We start from the raw sequence: 21,708 nt of genomic DNA, 5'->3' as shown, positions 1-21,708 counted from the left end.
AGTACCTTTTGCAATAAAAGGTCACATTCTTAGGTTCTGGGGGTTAGAATGCGGATAATTTTGGGGGCTATTGTTTAACAGATGTCTACCACAGATGTCTTAAAGTGTGTGTCACTAAGATAGTCTCGATATGAAGAATCTGGCAGTCTTTGATATATATGATAAGTTGAATGGAATGATTTAGCCATCATCTAGAGAAGCCAGACCCAGACCATAGGCAACTCCCCCAAATCGGCATTTATTATTGATCTTCTCTACCCATCCGGCTATGCAGGAAGTTTCTCACAGAGAACTATTATTTCTTATAGTTTGAAAGAATAATATGCCTAACAAAAGAATATGAACCTAGTAAGTCTTTGTTTCTAAGTTTCATTTCTTGTTGTATCTTTTTTTGCTTTGTTTTGTTTTCGTTTTTTGGTGCTGGGGATTGAACCCTGTGCCTTGTCCGTGCTAAGCACATGCTTTACCACTAAACTACACCCCTGTATCTTAACGTGTACTACACCCCTGTCCTTAACATGTAGCAGGTGCTTTATCAAAATCCATTCTGATATTACTTATACTTTTGTTATGTTCTCTTAAATGATCCTGTACTTTTCCATTATAGTATTACCGAGTGATTTAATAAACAACGATGTCTTTCTTCCTGGGCCAAAACCCCTATGAAGGCAGGGTACATGCTTTTCTTTTTTTTACTACATTGGAGCCCCTAACAGTGGGCCAGTGTGTGCTAGGCATTCCTGTATTTTTGAAGGAATGCCTGAATCTCTCACTGTTTTTTTCCTAGGAGTTCTAATGCAGCACTGATCTAAGAGGCAAACGTGGACTATATCGTATCCATCTTAATAACCCTAAGAATTCACAGAGTACAGGAGACACGATGAGCATTTGATTTTTAAAGGCATTGATTATAAACTGATCTATCTAATCCTATATTTTCCCAAAGTCAATTTGAGAAAAGCCTATGGGTAATTTTAGCTCTTAGATAACTAGAATGACCTCATTCCTCTTTAATCTTATCATTAGGCAATCTCACCATTTACTGCAAGGTCATAATTAGGATCAAAATACATTCAAAAGAAATATTCTATTTTAACAAGGTTGAAAATGTCCACCTCAAAAATAGAAGTAAGTAAAGAAGGATTAATTCTTAAATAATAACCTTGTGTATGTACTTATAAATTTATCAGCAAAATACCATGTGGTTGGGCTGGGGATGTGGCTCAAGTGGTAGAGCGCTCACCTAGCATGCACAGGGCGCTGGATTCGATCCTCAGCACCACATAAAAATAAAATAAAGATGTTGTGTCCACCGAATACTAAAAAATAAATATTAAAAAAATTTTCTCTCTCTCTCTCTTAAAAAAAAACCATGTGGTTGAGTGCAAAATAAATGAATTCTGCCCACATGTGTGTGCATGTGTGTGTGAAGCTGATATCTCTCTGTCTTCGCAGAGAGGCAATCCTATGACTGTATGCTTTAGAGGAGTTGTTGGTATAATCACCAAGTTTGTAATATTCATGTCTCTTACAATAATTCATCTAAGAATAACATGTAAGAAGTTCAGCGATGCTGTCAGTGTGGTTCCAGGCATTTGAGGATCAATACATTTAAGAGGAATCATTAGGCGTTAATACATTTTTCCTGTCTGCTGGCTCTTGTAGTTTAATTAGACTACAGGTCATCTTTGATGTGTCAGAGAGGAAGGCTTGGTCAGAGGAATGAATTCCTACCTGAAAACAACTGGGGAGGAAGCCTCAGGGGAAAGTTGACCGACTGGTTACGTTTATTTCTTCATCCTGCTACATCCCCAAAAGGTATTTATTAGTTGGGAAGTAAGTTCCAAAACATCTGTAAAACAAAGAAAATGCATCTCCATGCCCTTGGGCTGTTGAATTCCACAGCTGTTGACTCACAGATGTAAGCAGAGACCTAACACAGCAGACACTCTTTCTCAGTGAAGGAATTTACAATCTTCTCCATCTAGTCCACCAGGAGAAGGAAAGGCCCTATTAAGGAGTCAGCTGATGGGCGAAGAATGGCAAGCTGAAGGGCTGGAGGGTGGGGCGGGGGCAGAGAGCGTTTGGGGAAAATGTGATGGAGGAGCAAAGTTAGAGGAATAAAGTATTCCAGCGAATCAAGCAGAGGAATTAAGTCATTAATTAATACGCTTAGCTGGCAGAGGTATCTATCACTAGATGATGCCCAGATGAGAAATAAAAGGATTTGTTTGTCTTGGTTCCCTTTAAGCATTTCAAACCACCTCACAGCGCTGGAAGCTTATCCCTAGGCAGAGATGCATAAAAGATCAAAAGATTTATTGAACTCGTTTCTAGTATTCCAGAGATTATTTCAGGAAAAAAAAATCACATTTATTTATTCATCAGCTATTTTGGGTACCCACTGTTTGCCAGGACTTTTTCTAGGTACTGGATTTAAAAAGATAACATGTATCTTTTGTTCTCTTGGGCTTCTTTTTCCTTAGGCTCTGTTTGACAGGGAGGACAGCGGCATCATCACTGCCATGCACTGGGTGCCAAGCATCATGTCACCACATTAAGTACTCTCCGCGGTTGTGTGACATGACCCTCACAGCCCTGTTAGGTAGGTGGGTGATCCCTGCTCTGTGGATGAAAGGTGTGGAACTCAGATGTGGAATGACTTTCTTGGGGTCAGAGCTAGTAAGTGGCTGTGCCAGGCCTAGATCTCATTTTTCATATGACAAGGCCCATACACTTAATTACCCCTTCTACCTTGCCTTCTGTGGAAGAATCAATTCAAGAGCAGAAGGGCCACTTCTATTTCAAATAATATCAGAAATGGCTCCAACTCCTCCTCCCTGGCTTTTAGGACAAGACAATATTTTCGATTTTAAAAATTAAAAAATAAGTAAATAAAAGGAAAAAAAAAGGCAATATTGAGAAGCAAGGGTATTGGTGGAATCCTTACTAAGCTGTTTTGATTAGGCTCCTGGAGGTAGACTATTTTAAGAAGAGTTGTAATTATTTAAAGATTCCCCCTGTTTTTTAGAAACATGGAAATTTTATTTTTCCAGAATTAGAATTAAATCAGTACAAGAATACATTTGTCATTCAATAGCATAGATTGACTGAGAAGCTTGTCAAAATTCAGATTCCTCATGAAGGGTCGAGTCCAGTTAGGATCTTCTAGAGAAGGTGGCAGAATTCCCCACGGCCATCTCTGGGGTGCCTTTGAGACTGCTCTCACTATTCACTTTGGGGAAACAATTGACCTGCCATTCCACTGAGTACATTCAGGGAGTGCTCACTGAGGGCACAGTAGTAGGCTCAGGACTGTCAAAGATCAGTGAGGTGTGTTTCTCCAGCTGTTTGACCTGAGTGGGGTGTGTCAGCCTAGGAGGTGGGGAAGGCTAGGGAAAGGGATTTAAGTAGCACAGAGGTGAAAGGCCATAATGAAATCAGAGAAAGGCTCAGATATCCAAGTTTGTGGGACTGGTTAGTAACGGAAATGTATTTGCTTTCGAGGAAGAATCTCTTGAGAAATGAGATCTCAGGCTGAGATTTCTGTCAGGCTTTCAAGGCAGTCTAAGTCACATAACTTCTAAAATTGTACCACACCCTGTGCTTTGATCATGCCCCTGCCTAAAACCTGTTACTGACAGAGAAGAAACACATGCTGTCAGTCAAGGGTCGTAAATATTTCCTCTTGTAAAGCCTCCCCCCCTTACCCATCAGCCACATTTCAAAGCCCAGGGCAAACAACCAGGTCTTCCCAAGTGCCACCAATTTTTTTTTCTTTCACATTCCTCATTAAATATCTTTATTTGATACTCAATAACTTTTAGCTTTGGATTTGTTCAAGATATTCCCAAAAGGCATTTTGAGTACTTTCTGAACTCTTCATAATCAACACTGTGGAAAAATAATGGGTTTTAGAATCAGAGAGACATCCTCACTTTTCTCAAACACAATATAAAATGTTAATAATACCATCTGTATTCTAAGTCTGTTTGGTGAATTATGAAGTAATGTATTTGTTAAATCCCAGCTGTCACATAGTACAGCACAGCTTCAATAAGTGGAACTATCAAAGATCTTTTTTCTTTTTCTTTTTGGCACCAGGATTAAACTCGGGGACATTTAACCACTGAATCAATATCTCCAGACCTTTTAATTTTTTTTTATTTTGAGACAGGGTGTCAACAAGTTGCTGAGGTTGGCTTTGAACTCGTGATCCTCCTGCTTCAGCCTCCCAGATTGCTAGGATTACAGGCATGTGCCGCCACTCCCTGCAAGAATTTTTAAAGATTTTAAACAAGGCTTTAATGCACACATATTTAAAAGTGAATTTTGTTTTGTTTTGTTTTTTGCCCAGGCACAGTGCATACACTTAGCCCCAGGTACTTGGAAGGCTGAGGTAGGAGGAACACTTGAGCTCAGAAGTTTGAGGCCAGCCTGGGCAGGTTAATGAGACCCTGTCTCATAAAAAAAGATTTTAAAGTATTCTTTTAAAGTTACAGCTTATAGGATAGTGCTATACTTTTCCCCGAAAATGCAAATTGTCGTGAAATATTGTAAGAAAACTTATTTCTACTTGATCCACTTCATTTGCCAACTAATAATGGAGCTGAGGAAATAAGATTTGTATCTAATCGTTGGCCTCCTCTTTTTTTGCCCTTGAAGATCTGTCATTTTTGGTGGAGGAATGTCTGTTAACTGCCTTTGCCCTGAGGGAAGCCGACTTTCCCTCCCTCTTTTCTGAGGTATCCTTGTTTGGAGAGGAGATTGCAGCCTCCTGGTGGGGAGGAGTGGAAGGATTATATAAAAAACAACTTTCTTGGGCCCTGAACGACAACAGACCTTCTTTCTTTGTCTTGGGAAGCACGTTGGAGGGGTAAGTGTGGGAAAGAGGTAAATGGGCACTCTCTCTGTGTGTGTGTGTGTGTGTGTGTGTGTGTATCTGGGGGAAAAAGCCAGAAACAGAAGCACTGGCTGCATCATACTCAGGAGAAAGAAGGACCCTTGAAGATTCTCTCTAGCTACAGGTGTGCTCAGGACAGGTGATATGTTCAAAATGCCATCTATGTTTAAATTATGGAAATCCAAGGAAGTCTTAGGCGAATGGACAGGAAGCAAACTCTGATACACATCATAGACACATCACAGAAGGCTGATGAACAAGTCTCATTTTTTTTGAGACAAAAGTACATTACCAGACTTGGGTTTTTCATCCAAGGATACTTTTCCACTGAGCTCCATTCTAATCCTTTTAAATTTTATTTTGAGACAGGGTTCTCTCTAAATTGCTCAGGCTAGTTTTGAACTTGTCAACCGCCTCCCAAATTGCTGGGATTGTAGGTCCTTTCCACCACACCCGGCTCTACATTATTTTGAAAGGCTTCAAAGTCTTGTGTTATATGGTTGGATTACAACTTATTTAGCCAATGTCTAATGGTTGCATGTTTAGTTTTGTTTTCCCTCCTGTAATGAGGTATATCATACCTTCAGGGTTTCCTCCAGAGAAATTCCAAAATGCAAACATGGGTCAATGGGCAAAAATTTTTAAAAGTTCGTTGAAAGTCTTTATATCAGATTACACTGCCGTTGTTAATACAGTCTCCTACATGCTGGGAACTTTTTCTGATCTTTGCCAAACTCAAATAATGGAGGGTGGGTGGGGGGAGGTTATTTGGTTGGATGAGGGAATTCTAACTGTTGGGACCTTCATATGCACCTTGCTGGTTACTAGAGATGTAACTGCCTTTTGTGTTTTGTAACCATTTTTACTTTTCATTTTCTGCTCATTATGTATTTTGAAATTATGTTGTCTGGTTTTGAAGTTTGAAATTCTTATTTAGTGAAGTCTTTCTGTACCTTTAGCATATATTTCTCATACGGACAAGTTCAGATAAATATTCATTCTTGTTTTCTTTGTTTTGACTTGTCCTGATATTTAACTTGTGAATTTGCTTGGAATTTGTTTTGGTGTATGGTGCTGTATGGGGGCCTGGATTTCCTCTTTCTGACTGGGCTGAGCATTTTCCCTTGCAGGATTTGCTCACCATCTCTAGTCCCACCCATCAGGAAAACCCTCCTCACCTCAGGTCCCTAAGGGCCCAGCACTACTGGATAGTCATAAAGGTTTAGGCAGAAAACAGGTGAGGTGGGAGGAAATTTGTCTTCCACATGATTTTCGTAATGCAGATTCTTTTCTGTTCTTAATTCTGTTTCAAGTTCCTTTTGGATTATTGTTACTTTTTCTCATACTCTCTCTTTAACCAAGTTCAGCCAGATGCCTCTTTATCTCTTGTCTTACAATATCATCATTCACCTGTTTTTTTTTTTCATTGTTTTCCTTGGATTTTTTTTATATTCTGTGAAGCCAAAGCTGCATACATATTCTTTCTCAGAGTAAATCTTTCATAAGCATCCTCATATCCCACCACCTTCTGTGTTTTAGGTTATATGATATTTTCATAGTCTCCTGTTAATTGTTTACTGATTCATGAACCAAAAAGACAAATCCAGCTCCGATGTTTGCCAGAAAACTTTGTTAGATTCTTGTTGGGTTGGTTTGTTTTTGTGTGCTGGGCATCCAGACCCTTGGCCTCCCACTTGCTAGACAAGCACCCTACCACTGAGCTACACAGCCAGCTCAGATTCTTGTTGGATCCCCTTACCTGGAGGTTTAGACGTCTACTCCCTAGATTTTAACTTTGGAAAGTGGTTAATAAAAGTTCCCCTGTCCTCCCAGGGCTTGAATGGAGGACTTACAGAGCTGGGGCAGCAGGCCAGGTCAGCAGGGAACCTTCCAAGCGTGGACAAGCCACTGAACCAGGGTCTGGTTTGTAGCATTTAATTACCTGCTTGGTCAGCTGCTGAGTGGTTGGTGTGGCTCTATGTGGGTTCTTCCGAGTTTATTCTCCCCAAATCTAGAAGGATCACTGTCTGGCAGGGCTTTCTCCTTTCTAGGCATTTACAATGCAGCAGCTTCTGAGACTGGTGCTTCCAACGGTGAATTGTGAATAGGGGTGATGTACTTCTCCTGGACTGGATCCCACCCTCTCTTTCCAAATTAAGGGTTACTAAAGGTTTGGGAAGAATGCATACCAACCTACTATAACACATATCCAATTCTCACTTTTTCAATCAGTTGACCTGGGTTGAGAGTAAAAGAGATTTTGATGCCTAGACTTATTTTGCCATTTAATTTAAAGTCTGCTGTCGTTCAGTGGCCTCCGGCCTTAATATCTCTACTCTCCTTACATTTTTTTTTTCCTGCCATCAGAAGGATTTGTTTCCAGATGCAAATGTTATTATTTTATCCCCCAGCTTAAAAACTTCCAATGGTTAGAGGCGGGAGAACAGAGAAAGAGAGGAGGGGAGGAAAGGGTAGGGGGAATGGGGATTGAAACCAAATTCCTTGCATAAACCCAACGACTATCTATAATTATAATATTTTAATTAAAAAAAAGAAACTCAGCAGTGGAGCTAGTTACAATTGAAGGATCAGAGGATAATCTGAGCCTCTTGAGATAGCTGTCAGTTTGCTTAGGAGGCAAGTTTGGTTTCATTCGGGCTTAACATTCCTGCCAGGCTGTCTCTGGGTAGGTGACACCAAGGTCCTTTATCTCTTGGAGGCAGGCTCAGCCCTACCCTCTTGCAGATACTGGGGGTGGGGGGACTCCCATTGGTTTCCTTACCTATGTTACAAAGTTCAAATGCCTCTGCATGTTACACCCAGCTATAATTTGGATGCTGCTGATCTCCAGAGACTCAAATCATTTCATGTTCCCCAGCACAACAGTAGCAACAAACTCCCTTCCAGTTTTTAAATATCTCACGTTGTATTCATTTTTAATTTTTTATGAAATATTTGTTGAAGTCCATTATGCAGAACTGTAGGAAAAGAAAAGTCTCTCTGATAAGTCTGACCTTTGAGGATATAAGGCTGGTCGAGGAGACAGAAAACCGTAATTGTCATGAACAATTGCAATCCAGTTTCGGCAAATACTACAGTATAGGTTACTAGAAAACAGAGAGAGTGCTGTAGGAAAGTTATTAGGCCTCCATTTCATTGAGATACAATTCACGGGCCACAAAATTCACTCCTTTAAAATGGTTTCAGTATACTCACAAGTTTGAGCAGCTTTCACCACTAATTTCAGAATGTTTTTGTATACACACACACACACACACACACACACACACGACCAATTTTGTACTCATTAGCAGTCACTCTCCATTTCCACCTGTCCCCAGGACCTGGCAATTACTATTCTCCACCTCCATGAATTTACTTATGCACATTTCATACAAATGGAATCATACATGTAGACTTTAGTCGCTTAGCATAATATTTTCAAGGTTTATTCATGTTGTAGCATATACCAGCACCTTGTTCCTTTTTATTGCCATTTTACAAGAGCATACCATATTTTAATTTATTTATTCACCAGTGAAAGGGCATTTGGATCATTTCCACTTTGAGGGCTATTATGAATAAAGCTGCTATGAACATTCATGTGAATTTTTTGTGTAGATATATGGTTATAATCTGAATATTTGTGTACCTCTAGATTTATATGTTGAAATTTTAATTACTAAAATGATGATGTTAGGAGATGGGATATTGAGAAGGTGATTGGGTTATGAAAATAGAGTCTTTGTGACTGAGATTAGTGCCCTTGCTTCTTCTGCCATGCATGGGCACAACAACAAAAGAGCCATCTATGAACCCAGAAGTGGGTCCTCATCAGACATCAAATTTGCCAGTCCCTTGATCTTGGATTTCCCTACTTCCAGAACTGACAGGGATAAATTTCTGTTGTTTATAAGCCACCAGGTCTGTGGTATTTTGCTACAGTATCACAAACTGACTAGGGCAGTTATGTGTTGCTGGGTTATATGAGAAAACCTCTGTATAACTTTTTGAAGAACTGCAGAATTGGTTTTGTAATGCAGTTTCACCATTTCTATGTTTCCACCAGCAATGTATGAGAGTTCTAATATCACCCCATGCTCTCTAAAGCTTGTTGTTGTCTTTTGGATTATAACCCCTGGTGAGTATGAAGTGCTACCTTATGGTTTTGATCCACACTTTCCTAATAACTAATGATGTCTAGCATCTTTTCATGTGCTTCTTTGCATATCTATGTGTCTTCTCTGTTGACATATATATTTAGATACTTTGCCCACTTTTAAATTGATTGTCTTTTTAAGTTGAGTCTTAAGAGTTCTTTATATACTCTGGATATCAGACCCTATCAGAAATATAATGTGCAAGCATTTATCCCATTACATGGGTTTTCATAGATTGCTCATGTTTATTGAAGCACAACAGTTTTTCACTTTTGTGAAGCTTGATTTATCTGTTTTTTTCCCCTATTTGGTTTCTTGTGTGTTGGGTGTCATATATAGGAAGTCATTGCTGTTCCAAAGTCATGAAGATTTGCACCTATGTTTTCTGCCAAGGGCTTTATAGTTTTAGTTCTTAGATGTAAAAATTTGTTTCATTTTTAGTTAATTTTGCATATGGTACAAGGTAAGGACTAAAATTCATCCTATTATATGTGGAAATTCATTAACCCAGCACCATTTTTGAAAGGAATCTTTTTAAAAATTTTTATTTATTTATTTATTCATTCATTTATTTATTTACTTATTTATTGGTACTGAGGAAGGAAACTGAGCCACATCTCCAGCCCTTTCTTTAAAAAAAACAAAAAAAACGTATTTTTACTTAAAGATACGGTCTTGCTAAGTTGCTGAGGCTGACTTTGAACTTGTGATCCTCCTGCCTCAGCCCCCTGAGCTGCTGGGTTTATAGGCTTACACCACTGTACCCAGCAAATGGACTATTCTTTCACATCAAATCTGACACTTTTGACCATAGATATTTGTTGTTGTTTTTTCCTGGAACTTGACTTCTATTCCACTGTTCCATATATCTGTACTTATGCCAGGACCACACAGTCAGGATTATAGTTGGTTTGTAAGAAGTTTTGATTAGGAAGCAAGAGTCCTTTAGCTTTGTTCTTTTGCAAGATTGCACTGACTATTCTTTGTTCCTTGTATTTTCACATCAATTCTAGAATCAGCTTGTTAGTTCTGCCAAAAAAAGAAAAGAAAAATAGCAAGTTGTTGTTGTTTTTTGTTTTTAGATAAGCATTGTGCTTTACCTATAGATTAGTTTAGGGAGGATTGTCACCTTAAAAATAGCAAGTCAGTCTTCAATTCTATAAACAGAGAATATTTTTGTACTTATTTAGGTGTCCATTTCTGTCAATGATGTTTAATAGTTTTCCATCTACAAGTCTTATATTTCTTATGTTAAATTATTCCTAAATATTCTTTTTGATGCTGTCATAAATTGTTTTCTTAACCTCAGTTTTCAAACTCTTCATTGCCAGTGTATAGCAATAAAGCGAATTTTACTGATTTTCTTATATTGATTTTTATGTTGCATCCAACAACTTTGCTGAACTCATTTGTTAGCCCTAATAGATTTTGTGTGTGTGTGTGTGTATTCCTTATGATTTTCTTTATATAAGATCACAAAAATAGAGATAGCGTTACTTCTTCCTTTCTAATCCAGATGCTTTTTCTTTCTTTTTCTTGCCTAAGAAAAAGGCTGGAATTTATAGACCCAGGGAGAGTGACCATCTTTGTCCTGTTCCTGATCACAGGGAGGAAGCTTTCCGTCTTCTACTATCAAGTATGTATTAACTGGCATTTTTCTCAGATGGCCTAACCAAGTCACCAGTTTATTGATTTTTTTTAATTAAAAAAAAGTTGCTATATTTTATCTACATTTTTTGAGAGGATCATGTGAATTTTGTTCTTTATTCTACTTGTATGGTGCATTATACTGATGGATTTTCATTTCTTAAAACAAGCTTGCAGTCTGGGATAAATCCTATTTGATCATGGTATATGGTCCTTCTTATATGCCACTTGATTTGGTTTACTATTATTTTAAGAATTTTTGAATCCATATTGATAGGGGATATGGGTCTGTATTTTTCTTTGATTTCAGTGACCTTTGTCTGATTTTGGTATTAGGTTGATACATGTCTCAGAAGATAGGTTGGGAAATGTTCCCTTCTAGTCTATTTTGGGAGAAAGTTTCAATGATTTGTGGGTTTTCTTTTGAAATATTGGTAGAATTCCTCTGTGATTCTGAGCATTTCTTTCTAGGAAGTTTTTTTTTGATTATTAATCCAATCTCTAATTGTTACTGTTAGTCAGATTTTCTTTTCTTCTTGAGTCAGTATTAGAAGTTTGTATCTTTCTAGAAATGTATCCATTTTATTTAGGTTTCCCAATTGGTTGGCATCCGATTGCTCCTATCATCATAATGCTTTATATTGCTCTGAGATCAGGAGTGCTGCCTTTTCACTCTTGATTTTAGTATTTTGAGTCTTCTCCCTTTTTTTTCTTAGTCTTTTTAGATAAAGGTTTGTCAATTTTGTTGTTCTTTTTTCAACAGTTCTTCTTTTCTTTCAGCACTTTGTATATATCATCTCCCTGGCTCTTGCCTCCATGCTCTCTGATAATGGTTGTTAATCTTACTGTGAGTCACCACTCTTGAGACTTTGAAGATTCTCTTTGTGTTTCAACAGTTTTATTTGTGTCTACGTATGAATTTCTTTCAGTTTTTCCTAGTTAGAGTTCATTGAGCTTCTTAGATGTGTAGACTAGATTTTTTCATCAAATTTAGGAATTTCTCAAATACCCCTTGCCCCCTTTTTTTTCCCTCTCATTTCTTTCTGAAATTCCAAGTATGGATTTCTTTATATGCTTGATTGGGTCCTACAGATCTCTGAGGCTCTGTTAATTTTTACTTATTCTTTTTTCTTTTTCATTTGTCAGACTTGATCATCTCAATTCATCTATCATAATATAGTTCATTAGTTTTTTATTCTTCCTGCTTAGATCACTCCCCTCAGTGAGTTTTGCACTTTAGTCATTATACATTTATCTCCAGAATTTATATTTGGTTCCTTTTCACAAGTTTTGTCTGTTGATAATCTCTATTCGGTAAGACATTGTTCTCATAGTTTCCTTTATTTCTACTTAAAGTAGCTGATATAACATCTTTATTATATATTACATTTAATGTAAATAGTAATTTACTATATATATTATTATATATTATACAATATGTATTAATAATTTATATATATATATATATATATATATATATATATAATGTAATAAATAAGTCTGGTATCCCTTGGGAAAAATTGATACTGAGAACATTTTTCCTGTGTATGATTATCATATATCCTTGCATGTCTTATAATTTTTCGTTAAAAACTGGACATTTTAAATAATGTAACATGGCAACTCTGGAAATCAAAGGCCCCCTTCTCCACTGTTATTGTTACTATTTATTATGATTATTTGATTAGTGGCTTCTAAACTAATCTGCAGGATTATTTTTGGTTGCGTGTGAGTACTGAAGTCTTTGTTAATTTATTTTAATTTATTGTCAGCTAATAATTAGAGATTTTCTTATCCATCAAGAACCAGTTAGTTTTCCAGGCTTTGCCAAGTGACTCTGTCATGTGCTTTTTGGGGGCATGCCTTTAACAACTGGCCAGGCTGTTGGCAATTCTGCCTTAGCCCTCACTTCCTGCTTATGCAGAACCTGAAGTCAGTAGAAGTGAGAGCCTGGCATCTCCTCAGGTCCTTTCTGAGTGTGTACAGCCCTGGGCATGTGCAAACCCCTGTGTATAGGCGTGGTCTCCTATATTTCCAGAGATGGGAAATATAGAAGCTTTTCAAAGTCCCCGTGGACGTCTCATTCCTCAGCTTTTCCTCTTCGGCTCTTTGGTTAATGTTTTATTCAACCTATTGTCCATTTGTTCAGGCAGCTGTGAAGTTAAACAGTTGTTTATAATTGTTTTTTTTAAATGCCCTCATTGGAATACTGTTTGCACAGGGGAAGAGGGGCCATGAATCAGGTAGAACATGGACAACAAATGTGGTCTCCTGGGGGTTGACTAGCCAGGTCAATAATGGTAATTCTATGAAGAACTCAAGTCCTTTTTTTCTCTTCTGGTATTGCCAAGATGCTGGTTTTCACCACAAGTAATCTAGGCTACTGCAGAGCTGGAGAACGAAATGTGGAACAAGTTAAAACACCACAAATATCATTCTTCTAATCAAGATCCAGCTATATTTCTTGAACAAATGCTTCCCGTATTATTATAAATCTTTAATTTCCCAATTTCTAAGAAAAAATGATTCTGTCACTTTTTGCCAGTTTTCTCATTACTTCTATGGATTAGGGAAGTTTTGAAGGTCTTTCCTCTGCCATTTTTATTGGCTTCTCTGACCTCCATGCTTTTGAACTTGGTTCCTTTCTGCAGCACCCTTCCCTTCCTAAGCTCTCTCATGAATTCTTGTACTGTTTATTACTCAATCTACATGTTCCTTCTTCAATAAGGTTTTTGTTAAAATTCCAGCCAATATTTATTTCACTTATACTGATCGTCAATCCCAATGCATTCTCCCTTATCACTATGATAGCCTTCACACTTATTGCAATTAAGTATCTGTGTCTTGCTTGTCATTAAAGAGGATTCTTTCTGCTGCAGCTCTTCAGAATGGTGCCACATTTAATGTAAAGAAAAGTGGTGCTGGGTGTGGTGACACAGGCCTACAATCCCAGTAGCTTGGGAGGCTGAAGCAGAAGGATTGCAAATTTAAGACCAGCCTTTGCAATTTAGTGAGCCCTGAGTAATGGAGCAAGACTGTCTCAAAATAAAAAGGGTTGGGGATGTGACTCAGTGGTAAAGCACCCCTGGGTTAAATCCCAGGTAACAACAACAAAAAAAAAAAAAAAAAGAAAAAAGAAAGGAAAAAGAAAGAAAGAAAGAAAGCTGTTATCCATGTTCTGTAGCTTTGCTTAGATGCACACAGCTATCCTTAGAGACTTGACTTAAGGCCTTAAAAGAAAATGTAAAAACCACTTACCAAGAGAATAAAACCAAGTTATTGGTAGACCTGCAAATGGCAGATAGATATGTAAATTATGTATTCTTCTGTCTGTCTACCTAGCAGTCTTTCTGGGTGCATTTGGCTCTTACCCAACTCTTGGTTATAACCTATGTGAAGAAGAATTACTTTGTTCCCAGCTTTGACGATAAGTACTCATTCTTTAGTAATTTCGACCATGGCTTGGTATATCATCGTCATTAACTTGAAATGGTTTAAAAAGATGTTTTGGTTGTGGAAGCTTCTAGCAGTGGCTGATCAAAAGAATTGTATGCGCTGTACTGGGCACCCAAGCTAAGGTACAAGGAACTGCAGATTTGGTTGACCAATATGCCATTTCTTTCATTTACTTTGTGATAGGAACTTTGTATGATTAATTTGCTGCCCGTGTCATTCAACATTGCCTTTTATCTTAGATCATTCTAGTCTCATTTAATGATTGAGAGAGACTCAATAGAGAAGCTGAGGATTTGTGTAAGCTTGCTCTTAATTGGATATTCAAAAGGAAACCAGAATCCAAACAGGCCTTGTTGCCAAGAGCCCTGGAACCCTTAGATCTCTCCAGAGCTAATAACTGGCAACCCAGAGTCATAATATGGCAAGAACTCACCAAGAGACAAGATCATTATTTGAAATAAGGCCACATGAGTTAGAGGTATGTCTTCCTTTTTATTTCTGATTGATAGGGGCCTCACTGCTTATAATTAATAAAGTCTGTCACAGTGATAAGGGAGAATGAATTGGGAAGTGGCTGTGGTAGGCAGTGTATTGTGAAAGAAGGGAACCTCACCTACATATTGTTTGTTAATAGGACTTTGTGAATAGCCTTTCTCTGAATAGGGCTCAGCAGGTCCTATTGTCCCTCCTGATGCCAGAGTGCAGCATGAAGTCAGTAAAAGTATTCTACAGCTCTGCAAGTCAGACCTGTCCCGACCCCAGAAAGCTTAGGTCCTGAGGACAGAGACTCAGTAGCAAGAAAAATTTTGGTGTTTTTAGGACAAGTTTAAGAACTAAAACCAGATGGAAAACAGCTATTTCAGTGGGTACTAGTCACTGGGCACTGTGTTCCGCTACTTACCTTTATGAACTATTTAAAAATAAAAGACTAATTGATGTTTAGGTATCCAACGTCATTCATTGCTTTTCTATTCTTTCCTGTCTCTGTTGTTGTTTTGTCTGAATGAGCTGACCTTGATCACTTTTATTAAAAGAGTCCCTGCCCAAAAGGCCAAATCTTATTTTTTCAACACTCATTGTAGATGACAAACTCCCTGAAGCCTATGGTAAAAAGCCACATTTTCCTTGGCATTTGATTTCCTCAATCATGTTTCAGGAACAAACATTGTGGTTTCTGAGTGGTGAAACTGAGAAGTGAGGTCTGAGTGTTCCCTTTGGTGATGATAGGGAAATGAGGAAAACTACCCCATTCTCAATAGCCTCGAAAAAATAAAATAAAATACTTGGAAATCAACTTAATGAAAGAGGTGAAAGATCTATACAATGAAAACTACAGAACCCTAAAGAAAGAAATCAAAGCAGACCTTAGAAGATGGAAAGATCTACTTGCTCTTGGATAGACAGAATTAATATTATCAAAATGACCATACTATCAAAAGCACTATACAGATTTAATTCCAATTCCAATCACAATCCCAACGACATTCCTCATGGAAATAGAAAAAGTAATCATGAAATTTATCTGGAAAAAGAAGAGACCCAGAATAGCTAAAGTAATCCTTAGCAGGAAGAGTGACGCAGGTGGCATCACTATACCAGACCTTAAACTATACTATAGAGCAATAGTAATGAAAACAGCATGGTATTGGCACCAAAACAGACTGGCAGACCAATGGTACAGAATAGAGGACACAGGGACTAACCCACAAAATTATAATTATCTTATATTAGACAAAGGCACCAAAAATATGCATTGGAGAAAGGATAGCCTCTTCAACAAATGGTGCTGGGAAAACTGGAAATCCATATGCAACAAATGAAATTAAACCCCTATCTCTCACCATGCACAAAACTCAGCTCAAAGTGGATCAAGGACCTCGGAATTAAACCAGAGACTCTCTGTCTAATAGAAGAAAAAGTAGGCCCTAGTCTTCATCATGTGGGATTAGGCCCCAACTTCCTTAATAAGACTCCTATAGCACAAGAATGAAAACCAAGAATCAATAAATGGGATGGACTCAAACTAAAATATTTCTTCTCAGAAAAAGAAACAATCTGTGAGGTGAATAGAGAACCTACATCTTGGGGACAAATTTTTACCCGACATACGGGTGGAGAGGTTTTATCTTTTTCAGGAAAGAGAGTATGATGTCCACTGAAGTCTTTGTGGACTTTCTTAGCTTCCCTAAACCCTTGGAAGAAAGCTTTTACTTTAGTAGATGATTAATTTGGATGCTGTAGTAATCCATTTTTCATGATGGTAACAAATACCTGAGGCTAGGTCATTTGCAAAGAAAAGAAGTCCTGGGAATGGAAAGAGCAATTAGATAGGATGTGCAAGATGAGCAAAAGACAAAACTCCACACCAAGGAAGGAAGAACTAGAGCAAAGAGATAGTCAGTGGAAGAGGAAGAGTCATTGAAGGTGAAAGAAATGGAGAACTCAGAAACACCACAGAGACACATAGTTTTTCTGAGATGATGGTGAGTGGCCTGGGGTTCAGATGGACCTCGCTTTGGTAGCAGCATGTATTCCAGAAGGCTGTTAGAGAAAGAAGTGCCTCCCCCGATTTCCTTTCCACCAGCAAAGGAAATGATTGTCAACAGCACCTGTGGCTTCTTTCTAGGACAACCGAGGTCAGGTACTTATAAGAACTGTTAGCTCTCAGGCTCACACACCATCCACTGGGAATGGAAGACACTGAGATCAATCTATGGAGCAGCCAATGCCACAATTTCCTTTCAGAAGCATCAACAAGGAGCTGAATGGAGTGGATCAATCAGAAAAGCCCATGCTTGGGTAGACAGTGCTCAGGATCCCTTAGAGAAGTTCATTCCAGGTAAAGTGCAGGAAGATGTGTTTCTTAGACCTCCCGTCTTCTTTGCAGGCCCACTGCTTTCAACCAAAAATTAGTGTATAATGTGATCACCTCTGAACTAGCTCCCCACGTGGTTGCTCCAGGCCTCTACCTGTCACTCAGGCTGTGTCCTGCACACATGCCTGGGTGAGGGGCAAATTGGGCTGAAGTCTCACGGGCTCTTCTCACTAATCCATGAGCACTGGTGTGGGCTGCTTCTTCCTGGAAGATCTTTCTCACACAGGTGTGGTCAGCTTAGTCAACCTTGGCCCTGGAGGAGTAGGTTTACCCAGAGAGGCTGCCTTTTCCTATTTGCACAGTGATGTTGGAGCAACAAGTCCCCTGACAACCTTGAGCCAGACACAGTCTCTGTCCTCAAGGTTAACAGATGAATAGAGATGGATAGTTCCATAGACAAATGCAAAGTAAACACTTCAAAGAACAATCACTATCACATCAGTTTACCCTTCAACTGTCCTTCAAAAGCTCCTCTTGCCTCCCTTGCCTGAGCCACCACTCCAAGCTAACCTGTTAGCCTCCAGGTGCACTTCTTTGACCACTGTCGCTGAGCATGTCTCTAAGTTGTTTTCTCTGCACCGAAGTTGTCTCTGGCTGGGGACACCTTTCCACTTACCTCTCTTGACACTCACCTCTTTGTGCTCAGCCTTCTCTTCCATGCTTGCTAGCAACTTGTCTGGTGCATCTGGGACTTGATCCACCCAACACAAGGCTAAGCATGCCCCCTCTTTCTGCTTTGGCCTTGACTCAAATTTTACCTAAGCAAGAAACCTATGGGACCATTGCATTTTTCAGCTCCTGCACCAAACCTGTACCAGGTGAAAAAGTGCAATGAGTTAGATTGTATTGTCTGAAAATTATTTTAAAATTTTCCAATGTGTTTTCAACTATTTCTGTTAAATGCTTGCCCTTGAAATCACATAGCAACCTAGAAAAGTTAGACGTGTACCGAGAAATGATTTACGAGTTCTATTACTGCCTCTGACCTACATATATTTTTGTTTCTCTTATATTTATGTCTTTCCTTCCTCTGCATGATACATCTTCAAAAGGGAAAGCAACACCAAAATACATACTTCACAGTCTTATTAATAATATTTTCTTACTTCACACATTTATATATACTGATTTGCTCTGTTTTCTAATCATGCAGACTAATGTCGGCAAAAATAGAAAGCAAACTAAAAAGAAGCATCAAAAACAAGTGCAATTTTGTTGTATTTTTAATAGCATTTGTAGCATTCACATCTTGTTCTAATTATAAGTAGAACATGCTCATTATAGAAAATGTATACAGAGAAAAGAGCCATAATTATTCCACTATCCAAAATTAACTACTTTGATCTATGTTGTCTCTCCCTCTCTCGTGCTCGCACTCTCTCTCTCCCCCTCTCTTCCTCTCTCTCTCCTTTTTCCTCAAATCCCTAAGAATTTCCAGAATGCCTGTTTATTAAAATGTATCGCTCAGAAAGAGCACCGTTCCAGACAGTAACAGGACGTTTTCCTTACCAGATTGCTCCTCCACGTTTTTCATTTACAACATTAGACTTTACTTCTGTAAATATTCGAGCAGTCTGATTTTAAAATCATCATTAACATTTTAATTACTAGCAGTATTTCAGATCGAATGAAAATTCAAAAGAATGACTATTTGGTTGCTTCACACAGCAACCAAATTGTATTACTTGTTCCCTCCTTTCATTGTTGAGTAGTATCGTGTGGTATGGAGGTACCATAGTTTGTTTATTCATTTGCTGTTTGAAGAACATTGGGGGTGTGCCTAGCTTATGACCATCAAAGAGTAAAACTGCTATCAATGTTCATGTACGGGTTTTTGTGTAAACTAAGTTCTCATTTCCCTAAGTTATATGCTTCCCTAAGTTATATAGTGTTTATTAAAATGTATCACTCAGAAAGAGCACCATTCCAGACAGTAACAGGACACTTTCTTATACAGATTTCTCCTCTAGGTTCTTCATTTGCAACATTAGACTTACTTCTCTAAATATGTGAGCAGTCTGATCTTAACAAAAGAAGTCTTTTGTCTACATGTTTATTTTTATGCCAATACCATGCTTTTGTTGTTGTTACAACAGCTATATAGTATATTTTGAGTGGGGTTGCTGGTGATCATGTTAAGTTTATATGTCATTTTGTAAGAAATTACCAAACCATTCTCCAGAATGGTTATGCCATTTTGCAGGCCCATCAGAAATATGTGGGTATTCCAGTTGTTCTATATACTTGTTAGCACTTGGTATTGTCAGTATTTATTTTAGCCATGCAAATAGGTATGTAAGTACTAGTATCTTATGTGTTTTTAATTTGCATTTTCCTAATGGCTAATGTTGACCATCTTTTCATGTACTTATTTGTTATCCTATCTTTTGAAGTCCCTTACCAATTTTTTTTTAATTATAATTGTTAACACATATTAATTATACAAAATAGTGGGTTTCTTTGTGACATTTTCATAAATGCATATAGATCTATCTACCCCTTCACCCATTTTTAAATTGTGTCATTTGTCTTCTTTTTGAGTTTGAGTCTTCTTTTTATATTCAAAAGACAAATCCTTGTTGAATATGTAGTCTTCAAATATATTCTCCTAGTCTGTACTTTATCTCTTTGTTCACTTGATTGAAAGAACAGAAGTGTTTTGTTTTCTTTTACCTCTTTTTAAAGGTATTTGAAGACTTTTATCCATTTTCATGAAATCAACAATTTTCTATTAACTACCTGCTGATAAGATCAGTGGTAGTATTAACAAATGGGGGGCTGGGATGTAGCTCAGTGGCAAAGCGTCTGCCTTGCATTCGCAAAGTCCTGGGTTTGACCCCCAGTTCTAAAAAAGACAAAAAAAAAAAAAAAAAAGAACCCAACCAAAAAAAAAAAAAAGATTAAAAAAAATGGGATTTGTAAGATATGTATAACTTGGTGGACTATATTTTCCAGAAATAAAGCATGATACACAATTATGCTTAAGTAAAAGAGACATTCAAATAGAAGAATGGATCTTAATATAAAGGGTTGCTTAAAGTTCATTGATATAATTTTAGATTACATATTTAAACTAATCTTTGGGAAACTAACACATTTTGAGATTTGGTCTAGTATCAAAGATTAGCCAATGATCTGAAATCACTGAATAACTGAAATGATATAAAAAGAGTATTTAAATAACATTCTTCTCCTTTTCTTATTCTTTTAAAATTATAATTGTTAATGTATATTAATTGGAGAAAATAATGGATTTCATTGGGACAGATTCACATGGGCATAGAAAGTCCTTTGATCATGTCTACCCTCTCCCTATTACCTCCTCTTACCTTCCCTCTCTGTTCCTCCTGGTCCCTACCCCTTCTCTAACAGTTCTCCTTCTACTTTCATATCATCTTTTTCCCCTCTAGCTTCTACATATGTAATTTTGATTGACATTTCCTGAATATCTAAAGAAGTTGTGTTTTTTCATATATTTATTGGTTATAGTTTGCACATCTTTTGAGAAATGTCTATTCAGCTCATTTGCTCGTTTATTCATTGGATTTCTTGTTCTTGGTGTTACTTTTTGTTGAATTATTTGTATATTCTAGATAATAATCCTCCGTCAGATGAATAGGTCACAAAGATTTTCTCCCATTCTATAGGTTTTCTCTTCATTTGTTGTGTGTTTCCTGTGCTGTGCAGAAGTTTCTTAATTTGATGCCATCTAATCTGTTAAGTCTTATTTTTATTTTCTTAAGTTATTGTAGTCCTGCTCAAGAAATTGTTGCCTGTGCCAGTATCTTGAAGTATTTTCCTTTAGTTTTTTCAAAGTCTCAGGTCTTATGTTTAGGTATTTGATTCTTTGGTGACTTAATTTTTGCACATGTTGACAGAGAGGGCTCTAGTTTCAATCTTCTACAAGTGGAGGTTCAGTTTTCCCATCATCATTTGCGGAGGAGACTGTTTTCTCCAACATATTTTTTGGCTCTTTTGTTAAGCACCAGATGGCTATAGATGCATGGGTTTATTCCTAAATCCTCTATTTGCTTCTTTTTGTCTACACGTTTATTTTTATGCCAATACCATGTTTTTGTTGTTGTTGTTGTTGTTACAATGGCTCTATAGTATATTTTGATATTGGGTGTTAAGAGGTGTCCACCAAAAGCTTATTTGTGAGACAATGTAAGAATCTTCAGAGTAAGATGATTCGAGTATGAGGTTTGTAACCTATTGATGGATTAGTCCAGTGATGTGGATTAGTGGGCAGTAACTGTAGGTTGGAAGGGTTTGACTGAAGGAAGTAGGTTACTGGGGATGTGACTTTGAAGTTTAGATTTTGTTCTCATGAGCAGAGCATGCGTGCACGCACGTGCGTTCTCTCTCTCTCTCTCTCTCTCTCTCTCCCCCCTTACCCCCGCCTCTCTGTTTCTGCTGCCCTGCCCTTCTGCCTAACCTTAAGCCCAGAGCTATGGAGTTGGCCAATTATTGACTGAACATCTGAAACTATGAGCCAAAATAAACCTTACCTTCTCTATGTTGTTTATGTCAGATCTTTTGGTCATATTTTGATGAAAAATTGACTAAAACATTGGGTATTGTGGATTATTCCTTTTACTCAGAATTGCTTTGGCAATTCAGGGTGTTTTCTGTTCCCATGTGAATTTTAGGATTGGTTTTTCCTA

General features: G+C 37.8%; 1 protein-coding gene across 1 annotated transcript in view; it reads left to right on the top strand.

The window, feature by feature from the left end:
- Positions 1-10,613: 10,613 nt before the first annotated feature.
- The window catches only part of Mab21l3 (mab-21 like 3), an 81,693-nt gene continuing 70,598 nt past the window's right edge, over positions 10,614-21,708 (top strand). The window contains exon 1 of the mRNA XM_046458219.2: positions 10,614-10,699. The gene's annotated coding sequence lies outside the window, so the exon portion shown is untranslated. The remainder of the gene's footprint in view (positions 10,700-21,708) is intronic.

Source organism: Marmota monax, unplaced genomic scaffold (assembly GCF_021218885.2).
Source record: "Marmota monax isolate L192 unplaced genomic scaffold, Marmota_monax_Labrador192_F-V1.1 WCK01_AAM20220418_F8-fsc00087, whole genome shotgun sequence".
NCBI lineage: Eukaryota > Metazoa > Chordata > Mammalia > Rodentia > Sciuridae > Marmota > Marmota monax.
This window is presented reverse-complemented; position numbering and strand designations above follow the sequence as displayed.